The 17,289-nt window shown below is 42.6% G+C and overlaps 1 pseudogene; it reads right to left on the minus strand.

The window, feature by feature from the left end:
* Positions 1-9,106: 9,106 nt before the first annotated feature.
* On the minus strand, positions 9,107-9,477 carry LOC142440248 (multifunctional methyltransferase subunit TRM112-like protein pseudogene; annotated as a pseudogene).
* Between the last annotated feature and the right edge of the window lie 7,812 nt (positions 9,478-17,289).

Here is a 17,289-nt window from a genome sequence, read left to right on the forward strand (position 1 = left end):
TTGCCCACTTCCTTAGGGGGTTAACTGTTTTCCTCTTTTTGCAGGTCATGATGGTGTTGTAGATTTTAGTAAGGAAGCCTTTTGTCCGATGTGTCATTACTAAAAATCCTCTCCCAGTCTGTGGGTTGTCTTATCACTCTCTTGATGAAGTCTTTCAAGGTGCACAAGTGCTTTATTCTTATTAAATCCCATTTGTTGATTTCCATTCACCTGTGTGTGTAACCTTCGCTATTGCAGTGAGCCTATGTGCTCCCTGGGCCAGTGCTCTGAGGTTAGTCTCACTTCTCTCCTTGATGGTCCTGATGGTTTGGGGTTTAACTTCTAGGTCTGTGATCCACCTTGAGTCTGTTCTTGTGCATGGGGTGTACATCCCTTGTTTCCAGCACCACTTGTTAAAAAGGGCATGTGCTTCCCACTTGATGGTTTGTGGACTCATATTGAAGATCAGTTGACTATATGCTGGTGGTTTTATTCTTGGGCTTTCTATTCTTTCCTACTGGTCTGAGTGTCTGTGGTTGTGCCAGTCCCACGCTGTTTTGACCACTGTAGCAATGGAATAGGCATTAAAATCAGGTAAGGTGAGTCCTGCAACTGTGTCCTTCTTCTTGAGAAGTTCTCAAGAACTCTCTGGGTTTCTTCCCTCTCCATATGAAATTGGTGGTCAGTGTTTCCAATTCTTTGAAGAAGGTTGATGGTATTTGAATTGGTGTAGCATTGAACTTGTAAAGTACTTTAGGTAGAATTGTCATCTTTACTATGTTAAGCCTTCCAATCTAACAGGGGATGGATGGTCTTCCATTTGTGGAGGTCGCTTTTGATTTCCTGTAGTAGGGCTTATAGTTTTCCTTGTATAGGTCTTTAGTATTTTTTGTTAAATATATTCCTAGGTATTTCCATTTGTTCTTAGCTACTGTGAAGGGTACTTCCTTCTTAATCCCCTCTTCCATGGTCCTGTCTGATGTGCATAGAAAACTTACCGACTTCTGTTCATTGATCTTGTATCCTGCTACTCTTCCGTATTCCTCTATCTCTGTAAGCACTTCAGCAGTGGAGCTTTTGGGATTTTCAATGTACAGGATCATGTCATCTGCTAATAGCGATAGTTTCACCTCCTCCTCTCCCATTTGGATCCCTTTGATGTCCTTCCGCTGTCTTATGTTGTTAGCCAGAACCTCCAAAACGATATCGAATAGAGGTTGGGACAAGGGGCATCCTTGTCTTACACCCTTTTTCAGTAGGATTGTTTTTGTCTTTTCTCCATTTCCTATGATGTTGGCTGTTGGTCTTTCATGGATAGCTTGTATTAGCTTGAGGAACTTACCTTCCAATCCTATCTTCATGAGTGTCTTGATTAGGAATGGGTGCTGGATGTTGTCAAATGCTTTTTCTGCGTCTATGGATATTATCATATGAATTTTATCCTTTTTCTTCTCGATGTGGTGTATGATATTGATGGATTTTCGCATGTTAAACCATCCCTGCATCTCTGGGATTAATCCTACCTGGTAGTTGTGGATGATATGTTTTATATACTTTTGTATTCTATTGGCCAATATTTTGTTAAGGATTTTTGCATCTATGTTCATTAGAGATATTGGTCTGTAATTCTCTATACCTGTGGAGTCTTTGCCCTGCTTGGGTATCAAAGTAATGCTGGCTTTGTAAAATTAGTTTGGGAGTTTGCCATCCTCTTCTATGTATGGAATACTCTGTGGAGGATCAGTGTCAACTTTTCCCTGAATGCTTGGTAGAATTCTGCTGTGAAGCCATCTGGCCCGGGACTTTTTTTGTTGGTAGGTTTTTTGATGACCCTCTCTATTTCTTCTTTCGTTATGGGTTTGTTGAGGTTCTTGATCTCTGTCTGAGATAATCTAGGGAGAGAATGTTTTTCCAAATATTTATCCATGTCTTCCATGTCTGAATTTATTAACATACAGACCTTCATAGTATTTTGTGATTATCCTTTTAATCTCTTTGGGGCCTGTTATTATTTCCCCTGATTCACCCCTCATCCTGGCTTTTGATTTTTGCTCCTTTCCATCCTTGGTAAGCTTTGCCAGAGGACTGTCAATTTTGTTAATTCTTTCGTAGAACCCGTGTTTAGCTGCATTTATCTTTTGCATTGTTCTCTTGTCTTCCCACTGTTAATTAACTCTTCCCTGATTTTTATTATTTCTTTTCTCTTGCTATTGGAGGGGTTGTTCTGCTGACTCTGTTCTAGCTGTTGGAGGTGTTGTGTTAACGTATCTGTCATATGCCTTTCGTCTTTTTTCATGTATGCATTTTATGATATCAAGCTGCCTCTGATAAACTGCCTTCTCAGTGTCCCATAAGTTTTGATGCGCTGTATGCTCATTCTCATTCGTTTCTAAAAACTTCCTTATATCCTCTCTAATCTGGGCCTGTACCCATTCATGTCACAGGAGATCGTTGTTCATCCTCCAATTGTTTGCCCTTGCTTTTCTGGACATACTCTTGTTAATTTCCAGCTTTATGGCTGAGAAAGATGTCTGGATAATATCTATGTTTTTTAATTTACTCAGGCTGGACTTGTGTCCCAGAATGTGGTCTATTCTTGAAAAAGATCCCTGTGGACTTGAGAACAATGCGAAATCCTTTTCACTTTAATGGAAAGCTCTATAAATGTCTACCAGGTCCTGTTGTCTAATTACATTGTTTAGCTCTATGGCCTCTTTGCTGAGCTTCTTTACCAGTGATCTGTCTTTCTCTGATAGCGGAGTTTTAAAGTCAACTACTATGACTGTTGAGTCCGTGGTTTCTTTTTTCATTTTATCAATAGTTTGTTTGACGAATTTCGCCGCACCATTATTTGGAGCGCAAATTTTCAATGTGCTAAGTTTGCTTCTTGGTTTACTGAACCTTTGAGCATTATGTAGTGTCCCTTCATGGTTTGGATCTTGAGGTCCATTTGGTCAGAGATTAAGAAAGCCGCCCTGCCTTTTTGAGTTGCAATTTAATTGATAAACTTTATGCCAACCCTTTATTCTTAGCATATTCTTGTCTGTGCGCTTTAGATGTGTCTCTTGCAGGCAACAGATTGATGGATTATGTTTTCTGAATCAGTCCTCAGCCCTGTCCTTTTAATGTATGATTTGAGTCTGAGCAGAAAATTTATATTAGTTGCCCACTCTTTAAGACTACAGAAAAATTCTTGGAAGTACTTCACATGGAATATTTTTTAAAGCATTTCAGCAATGAATTAAGCATGCAATTTGGAGATGAGTTTTTGGTAGAAGTACTGGCAGATGTAATTGTGGGCATGGTGTCCTCACCAGCAAATTATGAATACACGCATTTACAGCACATCAAAGTTACTATGCACACTGCCATCTGCAATACTTTGATTTGTGCCATACCCCACAACCCCATCTAACCCCTTATCTGAAAAGTGAATTTCTCAAATTGCCCAAAGGCAAGGAGGAAAGTGAAAGCATATTGTTTCTGAAATGAAAAGAAAGCCACATGGGGTCATATAAAGAATCCTAAAACAGGCACAAACCATTGTAGTTAAGAAGAAACAGAGCTTCAAAAGGCCATTATTTTTCAACAGAAATCCAGGTTCTGCGCCTGTGTCATCTCTAAAGACACATAAATCTGGAGACTTCTACAAAGATGGATATATAGCCACCCCCACCACCCAGGCGGCCAAATAAAAGAAAGGTGGGTTAAGGGAGACAACAGACAGTGTAAGACACAAAACAGCAACAAAAATATATAATTGATCAAGGATTCACAAGGGTGGGAAGCAGAGGGAGGGAGGGGACAAAAGAGGAGTTGATACCAGGGGCTCAAGTCGAAAGAAATTGTTTTGGAGATGGTGGTGTAACATGCATACAAGTGTGCTTAATACCACTGGATGATGGATTGTTACAAGATATGTAGGAGCTCCCGAGTAAAATTATTAATTTAAAAAATTATACATATCTGATTTGCAAAACCAACCCTGAGACTGATGTGAAGAGCACACACTGAGGGAAGGAGTGTGGAGAAGGAGTGTGAATGGCGATGATGATGACTGCCAGAAGCAGGACACAGCCACCCAGTGACAAAGTGTCTCATTTCTGCGCATGCTAATTTATATTGGCTACATGCCCTGTGCAGCTGGAGTCTCACTCGTATTCACAGTTGTTATGCTTCCGTGGAATCGGTCTTTTTAATACCAACAGGTGTGTGCTAATTCATAGCTGTGTTTTTTATCATGTGAATTGTATCCAGGAATGTTGGGGAAAGTACAGCTGAAAGTGATGTTACCTGGCCACAGGCTCTGATTTCTGAATGAGTCTCCAATATGTAGACAGTTAAAATTCTCCACTAGAAAACCCACTAGGGTATCCCAATGCTGTGTTTTCTTGAACTAGCAGATAATGGTAGAAATTCCATTGAAAAGCACTCCTCTCTGAACTTGAGTATCCTCACTCCACTAGTCAGAGCGGCGGCTGGAGTAGAATCCCTGCACGCATGCGTTAACTTGAGTGGCGTGAAACTCAGCATGAGAACCATCTGTGGTGCTACTTGAGCTTCTCTTTACAGCAGGCGTCCTCAAACTGAGGCCCGCGGGCCACATGCGGCCCGCCGAGGACATTTATCCGCCCGGCTAGGTGTTTCCCACCCCACCCCACCCCGCTTTTTTTTTTACTTCAAATAAGATACGTGCAGTGTGCATAGGAGTTTGTTCATAGTCCTTGTTTACACTATTTTCCGACCCTACAACGGGCCTGAGGGACAGTGAACTGGCCCCCTGTTTACAAAGTTTGAGGACTCCTACTTTAGAGGTTCCATTCAGCAGACAGAGAAGAACACAGCAACAACCACATCTCCTCGATGTGGATAAGACACAGTGTTGCCTTCTGTACTGGAGACCATCTCCTCCTAGAAAGACAGAACTGCAGACTCTCTACTTACATTGTTCCTTCCAATCTTCACCCCTCGGAAGGACCCTTTGAGGACTAGTTTTCTAAAATTATGGCAAGACAGCTTTTCCATGTCCTCCCGAACAGTCCAGACTGAAAATGGGCAGAAAAGAGTCCAGGAGATAAATGGGATCTCTAATATCCTCTGTGAAACACAGGATAGTTTGGGAACCTAGATAATTTGATTCAAGGCAACTCAAGAAAATTAATGCAGAGTATTGAGTTAGCTTTACTTATTTGTTGTATTTTTAAGCTGTTTTTGTGATGAGGAAGATAGGCTATTTCATGAGTGGTGAGTTTGATAAGGATAAAGACACATAGAGCCGTCTTGGGTCTACCAGCCAGTCTTTGAAAGTTGGAGGCCTGCTCACTACGCACCACCGTCTACACTGCCTTAAACCTTTTCAAAGGAAGATAGAATTATGACTCTCATAACAATATGCAATGCACACAGGTAAAGGACTCTACTCACTAATTCTTAATGAAGGAATCAGGCAAATGTTACGACTACTTTAGAGGAGAATCCCAAAGCCAAGAACTATTTATAGCAAAGGAATATTAAAGGAATTGCAAATGAAGACAAAATGCCCTTCTATATTTGAAAAAGTTATATCAACTGAGCTTCTACACACATTTTATTTGCATGCCTATGCCAGGGAATAATGCCGCATTTCTCACAGTTAGTGAGAACATATAAAGTGAAAAAAAACAAACGCCACTGCTGTCGAGTTGTGCATTTGTTTTTAATCATTCTATTGGGGGCTCATACAACTCATCACAATCCACACCTCCATCCATTGTGTCAAGCACATTTGTACATTTGCTGCCATTATCATTCTCAAAACATTTTCTACTTGAGTCCTTGGTATCAGCTCCTCATTTTTGCCCTTCCTTCACCACATGCCCCCTATGAACCCTTAATAATTTATAAATCATTATTATTTTCTCATGTCCAAACTGTCAGTTTTTACAACAGTAGAAAGCCACGTCTTTCTCCCATGGACCAATTGGTGATTTTGAACGGCTGATGCTCTGGTTAGCAGCCTGATCCCTAATCCACTAAACCACCAGGCTCTTAAATGTAAGATTAGCTCAGAAAATTCAGAAGCATGTGCATTCCACTATGCACAGTGGAGACATGCTCTGTGGGCTTTTTTGTTTATTTTAAATTTGGTTGCTCACTTCCTCATAAAGAGCAGTGCTTCCTTCCGTTGGGTGTAGCGTTGTTATCAGTCAGAACTTTTTCTAATGTGCAACAACAAGAAGCTTTCATGATTTAGTTGAACTTCATCTGTCCTAAAAGCTAACACTGGGATTCCAGAAGAAGAACTTCACTCTCAGGGTGTGTCAAATAAACTCTCACTTGATCTTCTAGTCTGTAACTTCCAGCCTCCTGAATTCTGACCCCAAAGTGTTGGAGTTTAGAATCAGCCTCTTGCTATTTGGATATAAAACTCATGGTCCCCATTAGCTCATGAGCCAGTCCTTAAAAAAAGTCAATTTTGATCTCTCTCTCTCTCTCTCTCTCTCTCTCTCTCTCTCTCTCTCTCTCTCTTTTATCTGCCTACTAAATCTCTTTATCTAATATTTACTAATCTGTAAATTTATAGAGTCCTTGGATTGTGCAAATGGTCAGTTTGTTTAGCTGTGAGCTGAAATGCTGGAGGTTCTGTTCTACACAGAGCCATCTCAGGAAGACGTCTGGGTCATCTACTTGTGAAAATTCAGCCATCAATAAGTCACTGGGGGACATTGTGACTCCAACGCACTAGTACAGGGGCAGTGTGGCTGCCAGGAAACCAGCAGTAACTGTGGGAAAGGTCCACTTGCAGGGACATCCTGCACTTCCTGGCAGGCAGAGATTCAACTTAAAAGCTAAGTAGACCAGTTTCTTCAAGGGCAGAGCAGCAACACCTGCACAGACTCCCCTTTCCCACGGACCAGCAGCGAGAGCAGCTTCGGTGAACACTGCCTTCTTTGGCACAGCCCCTTTCGCCACCCCCTGAGGCAATCCAGCCAGCAAAATCTCCGCCTTCACGGGGCTCTGGAGGCCCTGCTGGGCAGCGGATTGGGTGGGCAGCCTGGTGCAGCCATAATCAGTACCCAAGAAGCCTCACTTGTCCTCATTTCCCATCTTCTTCCCTGCTTCGTTTTCCAGCGCCATCCTCTCCCAAGTGCCCCACCTCTCCCATGCAGCACTTGTGTTCACACAATAACACGACCAAAGGAGTAGGACTCCCACCCCCACAGCTCAGCTTTAGTTTTTCTTTTGTTTCCATAATGTTTGTACTTTTGTTCTGTTGTGTTTAGTATTTTCTTTGTTCTCTCCCATTTCCTCTTTCTGTGTCCTCTTAGGATACCTCCCCACCCACCTGATAATGTGCATTCTCACCTGGCAAAAACCGGCAGGCCTGTAGATTCCAGGACATCCACCCAAACAAGGCCTCCTCCCACGCACTGGGTGTACAGACGTGCCCACCTTCACACTGCTTTAGCAACAGAACTCCAGCATTCACACTGAAGCCATACCGAGTCTTTCTCTCCCTTGCCTCTTCTTTTTTTGCTGGAGATCCACCCATCATCCTTTCCTGCATTGTCCCTCCCTCCTCATGAAATAGACTTCCATGAAACTTACTAATGCTGATTTCCTGATTTTTCCTCTTAAATACATTTCCCCATTATTTTCACATATCTGTTGGCCACTCCAGACAGTCCCTTATTATTACTATAATTATTTATTTTATTCTCTCTCTTCTTCCCTCTTAATTTACCCTGTACCCAGGGTACAGGGTAATGAACGAATTAGACAAATGTTACAACTACTTTAGAGGAGAATTCCAAAGCAAAGAACTATTTATAGCACAGGAATATTAAAGGAATTGCAAATGAAGACAAAATTTTCTTCTATATTTACAAAAGTTATATCAACTGAGCTTCTACACACATTTTATTTGCATGCCTATGCCACGGAATAATGCCGCATTTCTCACAGTTAGTGAAAACATATAAAGTGAAAAAACTCCATTGCAGTCGAGGTGTGCATTTGTTTTTAATTATTCTATTGGGGGCTCATACAACTCATCACAATCCACACCTCCATCTATTGTGTCAAGCACATTTGTACATTTGTTGCCATCATCATTCTCAAAATATTTTCTTTCTACATGAGCCGTTGGTATCAGTTCCACATTTTTGTCTCCTTATCTCTTTTTATGGTTTGCACTTTGAGGCCAATTTTATCTGAGATTAGGATTACAAACCCTGCTTTTTTTTAATTGCTGTTTTCTTGGTATGCTTCTCTCAAACCATTGATTTTCAGCCTATTTTTGTCTGTAGTCTTGAGATGTGTCTCCTGTAAGCAGCAGATTAATGGTTTGTGTTTTTTAAACCAGTCTGCTAACCTCTCTATTTTAATGACTGAATTCAGTTTATTGATATTCAGTTTTAGTATCTCCATCTGTGGACTCTGTGATGTCATTTTATACCTTTTGTGTTGGGTGTTTCCCTACCTCTCTTTCTTATCAGTGTGTTGTGATTGTGTGTGTGTGTGTGTGTTTCAGTCTTAACGTATTTCCATCCTTAAGCCAATACTATCTTGGGTTCTGTTTTCTCTTTGTTGCCCTCTGGGTAAGGTTGTTTTATGTGGCGGTCTCTTAATTATGCTTGGTGGGTGTTGTTCTTCTGTCTATACTGTGTTGGCAAGGATTTGTTGTAAGACTGGGTTTCTTTTCGTGTGTTCATTGAATTTTTCCTTGTCTGTGAAGACTCTTACTTCTCCATCTATCTTGATCGATAATTTGGCTCGGGAGAGTGTTCTTGGGTTTGCATTGCTTTCCTTCAATTTTGGGAATATGTTACTCCACTCTGTCCTCTTCTTCATAGTTTCTTCTGATAGGTCTGAGCATATTCTTATTTGGGAACTTTTATATGTGATTGCTTCTTTTTCCCTAGCTGCTCTCATGATTTTCTCATTTTCCTCAAAGTTGGAGAGGTTTTTTGTTTGTTTTGAACCTTTAATGAGAAAAATATATATATACTATCAAGATCAAAGGCAGTCTTGTGTTGCGTGTGTCACTGGGTAAAGGGTCGTGGATGCAAACGACAGGCAGGCAGCCAACATACAAGGGACACAACAGAAATACAAGGTCACAGAATGGAATCAGTGCCTGGCTGGCTTAAGTCTCCGTTTCCTCGTTGTTCCACAGCATGTTGGGGATCCCGCGGCTGATGGGGAAGAGCCTGCTGGACGCCGGGCACTGCAGGGTGCCTTCCAACACGTCCACCTCCAGCAACACGTGGTGCATCTTCCTCAGAAATTCTTCATCCCGCTCGTATCCCTCCACTGGCGCGCTGGAGACCTTGGTCAGATGCAAGGTTTCGGCCGCCTCCAGAAGCGTGACCACTCCACCTTGGGGATCATCTGCACCACAAAGTCGCGATTGAATTCCACGGGGTTGACGCGGACCTCGGAAGCCTGCAGCCACAGCGGGAAGCCGCAGGGCCCCAAGTTCCGCACGTGGGAACTCAGCAGGTTGTGGGTGATCCAAAGTTGGATAGTTTAAGTATTATGTGCCTTGGTGACTTCTTCTTGGGATTCAGTCTAGCTGGTGTTCTTTCAGAGTCCTGAATGGTTGCCTGGTTTTCATTCATTAAGCTGGAGGAGTTTTCCTCCAAAAATCCTCTCACTATTGTTGCAGATGACTTCTTTGTTGTGTCTTCCTCCAGTAATCCAATCATTCTGATGCCGTTCCTCTTCATAGCATCAGACATAGCTCTTAAGTTTTCATCAGCTTCTCTGATGATCTTATTAGATTTTTGTTTGCTTTTGTTAAAGTCTGCTTGACTGTCTTCCACATCACTGGTGCAGTTCTCTGCCTTCTCCAGTCGATTGACGATGTCCATGAGTCTGCTACTGGTTTTTGTTTTCTCGGAGCTAAGCTCTTGTATTTCCCTTTGGTGTATGGACTTTATCTCCTCTATCATTTCATCCTTTTTTTGTATTGTTTACCTCATATCCTGTATGACTCCAAGCAGCATTCTGAAATTTTCTTTCTCTAGCAGATCAGTGTCTGCTTCTTCAGCCATTGCCTTTTGTTTCTCCTGTTGTTGTTTTTTTTTCCCCGTTGAGGTCATTGGGACTGATTGCTGTTTGCATTGTGTTGTTTTAGAGGAGCCAGGTGCCGTTTTCCAGGGAGGTAAAGAGCACTGGCTTTCTCTGGAAGACTCATAGGAATGCTTCTCTGCACTGCATGCAGTTAATTTCACTATGGAATTGGCCTACCACTTTATCCTCCTGTGGCTTCACTGTTTCCCTAGTCAACCAGTATTCTGGTATTCGTAGAACAAGTTGGATGATCCTCTCAGGGGATGCTGCTTGGGTTGTTGTGGACCCATGAGGATAGTGCTGTACTGGGTAATCTCCAAGAAGCCATGATGGTGGTGCCCACGGCAACTTGGGGTGCTGCAGGGGGTGTGTGGGGGTGCCCGCTGCAACTGGAGTGTCACAGACGGCTGGTGGTTCGCCTACTTTGGTGTAGAACACCATGAATGGTGGCCAGAGTTGCTACGGAGGTTAGGCAGATGTTTCTGAAGCAACGTGGAATGTTGGTGAGTGTTGGATGAGCTGCCTTGGGCCATGTGACACACTACAGCAGGCGAGAGGAAGTTCCCTCCGTTACATAGGACCACAGAGGATGAATAGGAGCTCCCCAGCCATGCAGGCAGGATTTCTCCCAAATAAGGTGGTCAGGATTTCCCCAGCCACATATTAAACACTTCAGAGGGTGGGCAGGTGGAATTTCCCTGGGAAGAAGGTGGGCGGGATTTCCTCTGGAAGAAGTTGGACAGGATATTCCCTGGTGGGGGCTGGATGGGCTTTCCCCAACCTTGGGTTACACTGCAGATGGCAGAGTTCTGGGTGAAGGGCAGGTGCAAATGCCCTAGGCTAAGGGGAGTGGTCTGGAGTTTGGAAGTGGTGTGTGAGGGAAAGGGAAGAGAGAAAGAAAAAATAGTAAAAGAAAAAAAATTAGCCCATTGAAACGGTGGGGGGGGGGTATAGAGAGAAGAGGGGAAAACAAGAGTAATAATATAGCTGATCCCTGATCCCTGACCATGGGGCTGGAGGGGTTTGAACACTGCCCCAAGGGGGTGGCAATCTGTGCCTGTGTTGAGATAGATCCCCTGGGATGGCTCCAAATGATCTTGACTCCATTCCAGACAGTGGTGGGGCTAAAGTCAAATCCTAGCCAGCCTCCACTGTGGTAAACCAAAAGCCCCCAGCAATTCAAAACCTAGTGGATCTGTGCCTACTTATCTTTATGATGTTCCTCCTGTGACCGGCAGTGTGGAATTTTCCTCTTAGTAACTCTCTTGTGCTGATTTCTGCGGAGTTCCTCTGGTATCACCCTAATTACTTTCTTCAACCATGTGCACTTACTTAAATTTTTAACCTGTATAAGTGAACACCTCGTCCCATGTATTTTACTTTTAAAAAGTTTTATAATACATATATATATACATATATTAAAATAATTCCTTTTTCAGAAGTATTTTATAATCTATACCATTGGCTACATTAACAATATACATAGAATTACCAAATGACTAAGGTAGGTTACTTAAATTTTTTCTAAAGCTGATAATGCTGCCTCTATTATGGACTTGGAATATACATAAACTTTAGATATACAGATGGATTTTGAGTTTGCACTTAATCATAAGACCTAATTGAAGAACAGTTCTTTGTTTTAAATTATTTCATTGGAGGCTCAAAAACTCTTATCATAATCCATATATACATCAATAGTATAAAGCATATTTGTACATCCGTTACCCTCATTATTCTCAAAACATTTGCTCTCCGCATAAGCCCCTGGAATCAGTTCCTCATTTCCCCCTCCCTCCCCGCTCCCCCCTCCCTCATGAACCCTTGATAATTTATAAATTATTATTTTGTCATATCTTACACTGTCCGAAGTCTCATTTCACCCACTGTTGTGTTTTCAGTTCCCCAGGGAGGAGGCTATATGTAAATCCCTGTAATCAGTTCCCCTTTTCTGTGCCACCCGCCCTCCACCCTCCCGGTATCGCCACTCTCACCACTGGCCCTGAAGGGATCATATGTCCTGGATTCCGTGTTTCCAGTTCCTATCTGTACCAGTGTACATCCTCTGGTCTAGCCATATTAGTAAGGCAGAATTGGGGTCATGATAGTAGGGGTGCGGGAAGCATTTAGGAACTAGAGGAAAGTTGTATGTTTCATCGATGCTACACTGCACCCTGACTGGCTTGTCTCCTCCCTGCGACCTTATAAGGGGATGTCCAGTTGCCCACAGATGGGCTTTGAGTCCCCAATCCACACTCCCTCCCTCATTCGCAATGATATTATTTTTGTTCTTTGATGCCTGATACCTCATCCCTTCGACACCTCATGATCACACAGGCTGGTGTGCTTCTTCCGTGTGGGCTTTGTTGCTTCGGAGCTACATGGCTGCTTGTGTACCTTCAAGCCTTTAAGACCCCAGATGCTATGTCTTTTGATAGCAGGACACCGTCAGCTTTCTTCAGCACATTTGCTTATGCACCCACTTTGTCTTCAACAATTGTATTGCAGAGGTGATCACACAATAATATGATTTTTTGTTCTTTGATGCATGATAACTGATCCCTTCAGCACCCCATAATCACATAGGCTGGTGTGCTTGTTCACTGTGGGCTTTGTTGCTTCTGAGCTAGATGGCTGCTTGATTACCTTCAAGCCTTTAACACCCCAGGCACTATATCTTTTGATAGCCGGGCACCATCCGCTTTCTTCACCACATTTGTTTATGCACCTGCTTTGTCTTCAGCGATTGTGTGGGGAAGGTGAGTATCATGGAATGCCAGTTTAATAGAATAAAGTATTCTTGCATTGAGAGAGTACTTGAGTGGAGGCCCAATGTCCATCAGCTACCTTAATACTAAACGTATAAATATATGCTCATAAATCTATTTCCCCATCCTCATTTATAAATATATTTACATATGTACATGCCTTTATTTAGACCTCTATAAATGCCCTTTGCCTCCTAGCTCTTTCCTCTATTTCCTTTTACTTTCCTCTTGTCCCACTATCATGCTCAGACTTCATTTGGGTTTCAGTAATTCCTTTAGGTTACATTGCCATTGATCAAGCCCTATCAGGCTCTCTACACCCTCCTCGCCAACAATTTGGATTACTTGTTGTTTCCTTGTGCCTGGGTTTGTGAACACCACTTCCTTCCCTGCCCCACCCCCACCTCTCCTCTCCCATGCCCCCACAGAACTGTCGGTCTCATTGTTTTCTCCTCTAGATTGTTCATCCAGACTATCATATTTAGACAGACCTGTGAAGATAATAACATGCACAAAAAGAAAAACAACAACAAAAGCAAAAATACAGTGACAAAAAACCCCACACACAACAACAAAAAAGAAAAGCTTGTAGTTACTTCAAGGACTATTTGCTGAACTTTAAAAGTATTTTCCTGTCGAGGCTGATGTGGTGCCAAGCCCTAGCCCCAAAGTCCATTTTTGGTATTTCCTAGGACTCCACTGTGTCTCCAGTGTTGTTCACTGTAGGGCTATGGGTCAGTGAGGGATATCGTGTCTCATAGTGGGGCCGGCCATATGGTCTTCTCTGCGGATTGACTGCTCTGAGCGGGAATATTGTCCTCAAGGTCTGGTGGGCCAGGATGTGCTCCACTCTCCCTTCCTCCCCCTTCATCCGCTCTGGTGTGCTCTGATCAGACATGTCCCTCCCCCTGAGCTGCAGCGACAGTGCTGTCCTCTGAAATAAAGTCTTCTTGAGGGAGCACAGCTGTCCACGTACTTGGGATTGGGGCCAGTCCCTCAGACCTCTCCACTGGTTCCCTACTTCATGCGGGCATGGTGCATTCACATCTTGGAGCACCAGGTTGAAGTCTGGTCTCTCTTTCCCTGTGGAGATATAAACAATACCAGTCCCTTGGGTCGGTCAATTCCCTATTCCCCCACTACCGATTTGTTTTTTATTTTTTCTTTCCCCCTCTCCCTTTTTGGTTGGCTACCATGTGTATCCCTGGATTTGGTCTGGCCCTACCATACTACCTGGTCCTCACCCCAGGAATGTTTGTATATTGTAGCTTTTTTCCCTATGCCCCTTTTGCATTTTTTTAAGCTTACCTCAGTGGACTCATGTTGTATTTGTCCTTTCGTGCTTGGCTTACTTCGCTTAGCATGATTTCCTCCAGTTCTTCTCATGTAGATGATGTGCTTCATACATTCATCACAACATTTTAGCGATGTGTAGTACTCCATTATATATATGTACCAGTTTTTTAATGCACTCTTCAGTTGATGGAAATTTGGGTTGTTTCCAACTCCTTGAAATTATAAACTGTGCCGCAATGAACATTGGAGCACAGATGTCTGACCATGGTTTGTTTTGCGTCTTCTGGGTATATGCCCAGTAGGGGGATTGCTGGGACATTAGGCAGCTCGATTTCTATCTGTTTTAGATATTGCCAGATTGATTTCCACAGTGGCTGTACATACCTACAGCTCCACCAGCAGTGGATGAGAGTTCCTATCTCACCACAGCCCCTCCAACAGTTGTTGCTTTCTGGTTTTTTGAATTGGGCTATCTTTGAGGTTAGGTGGTATCTCATAGATGTTTTGATTTGCATTTTTCTTGTGGCTAAAGATCGGGAACATTTTCTCATATGTTTGTTTGCCATTCGGATTTCTGCCCCTTTAAAACTTCTGCTCAGGTCCTTTACCCACGTCCTCAGTGGACAATTCATTTTTTTTTCTTTTTGGAAGCTAGCAGAGTATTGTAGATTTTAGTAATAAGGCCTTTGTCTGATGTGTCATTGCTAAAGATGTTTTTCCCAGTCGGTGGACTCTCTTACTTCTCGGTGAATTATCTCGATGTACACAGATGTTTTTTCTTCAGTATATCCCACTTGTCAATTTGTGCCTCCTCTGTGTTTGTGTCCTTCCTTATTTCTTATAGCTCATGTATTTCTTGTGCCAAACTTCTCAAGTTGGTACCAATCCCCTCACTGATGGCCTAATACTTTGGGAGTTTACCTCGAGGTTTGTGATCCAACTTGAGTTTATTCTTGTGTACGGAGTGAAATAAGGGTCTTGCTTCATTTTTCTGCAGGTAGATATCCACTTTTTCCAGCACCACTTGTTAAAGAGGGCATCTGCTTCCCATTGGATATTTTTGGGGCCCTTATCAAAGATCAGTTGTCTGTATGCTGATGATTTTATTTCTGGGTTTCCATTTTTCTTCCATTGTTCTGAGTATCTGTCATTATACCAATACCATGCGGTTTTGACAACTGTGGCTGTATTGTATGTGCTAAAGTCAGGCAAAAGAAGCCCTCCCACTGTGTCCTTCTTCTTGAGGCGTTCTCTGCTAATTCTTCCCTCTCCATATGAAGTTGGTAATCAGTTTTTCTATTTCTCTGAAGAAAAATGAGGGTAATTGTATTGAGATTGCATTAAACTTATTTGGTGCCTTGGGCAGAACTGACATCTTTACTACATTGAGTCTTCCAATCCACGAGCATGGGATATTCTTCCATTTGTTGTGGTCACTCTTGTTTTTTTGTAATAGTGTTCTGTAGTTTTCCTCTTATAGATCTTTTGTTCTTTTAGTCAGGTATATCCCTAGATATTTCCATTTGTACTTGGCTATTGTGAAGGGCACCACCTTTTTGATCTCCTCTTCTGTGCTTTTATCCTATGTGTATAGCAGTCCGATGAACTTCTGTTTGTTGATCTTGTATCCTGCTGCTCTTCAAACTCCTCTGTTCCTTCCAGTACTTCCCTTGTGGAGTTTTTGGGCTTCACTAGTAATTTCTCATTCTCTAGTTCCTACCTCAGAAGGGTTTATTCTGCGATTCCATGCAGAGAGAAGCCCTGGAAGTCTGATAATAAAGCAAGATTGCAATAAAAGTAAAACAGTCCGTACAGAAAAGGGAGAGACAGAAAGAAAGAAAAGGAAGAGACTTCTGATGTCGTTTGTAGCTATGAAGTCAATCCCAGAATGTGGAGACTGACTCTCTATCTACCTCGCCCATCTGCATTCTATTTGTAAGGAAAATATACTAAAGCAAAAGCAAAAACCCAACAACTTAAAACATTAAAAAAAAAAAACTGTTGGGAAACTAGCAATCCTGAACTGGTGAAAGCTCGATTCCTCCCAGCTGTAACACTAGGGGGCACTATGCAATGGTGTAATAGGAGGGAGCACTGTATGCAATGGTGTCTTGTGAAAACAGGGCATTCCTGAGAGGAAGAACAGGATCAGATAACAGAGCAGGATGCTGGGAGTCCAGGTTCTGACAGGTGCCCCAATGAATTCTTCTGCAAACCGAAGTTGCAAATTCCTGCCTTGAGTGATCAGACAGAGACGTGGACAACACCTATCTGAGGGAAAAGTGCAGAGGAGAAAATCTGAGGAATTAATCAGATCAGTGTGCAGCCATTACTGTGAACAGGTGGCAGGAGGTCACGCTGGTATCCAGGGATTTTCAGCACTGGATATGAGGGAGAGGCTTTCAGGTCAGGCAACCGCAGGTGTTGGCTGGTGGACATACCCTTAGAGCAACTTTGGAAGTGAATGAGGACGCTTCTAAGTCACGTGCCTACTGAGGCTCTGGACATGGAGTCTCCTGCTGTGCCCAGTAGATTCCTGCAGCTGGCACAGTGCAGTTTTTCTTCTTACTCAAAACATATACAATACTGGTGTGTACAAGAGCTGACATCTGAACAACTGATTCATTGATATCTTCACACTCAAAACATACTATCTTCAGATGTCAACGCATATTGCAGATGGTTAACATGCTGTTCTCCAATTCTGATGCCACACTCTTCTTCATATAATGAGCTTCTCTGGTGATTTGATCAGCATCGAGATTGAACAAGCATGGTGAGAGGATACAATCCATCTGATGTCAGCAACGATACCCTTTGTTTCACATCCTCTTCTGAATCTGCTTGAACTTCTGGGAGCTCCCTGATAATGTACTGCTGCAACCATTGTTGAATGATCTTCAGCAACCTTTTCCTTGCATGTGATATTAATGATGCCATTCTATAGTTTGGGCATTATCTTGGATCATCCTTCTTTGAAATGGGCACAAATACAGATCTCTTCCACTCAGTAGGCCAAGTACTCAGCAAATGAGGATCTCAAAGGCTCCATTCCCACAGGCTTTGTCCTATTCCTGTCACCATGGTTAACTCTAGTTGGAGAAAGCAGCTCCTCCTCAGTCACATTTAAAGCATTCCTATGATATGATAGTACTTATTTTACCATTCTCTATATTGCATTAATTAGGTG

The sequence above is a fragment of the Tenrec ecaudatus genome, chromosome 2 (assembly GCF_050624435.1).
Source record: "Tenrec ecaudatus isolate mTenEca1 chromosome 2, mTenEca1.hap1, whole genome shotgun sequence".
Classification (NCBI taxonomy): domain Eukaryota; kingdom Metazoa; phylum Chordata; class Mammalia; order Afrosoricida; family Tenrecidae; genus Tenrec; species Tenrec ecaudatus.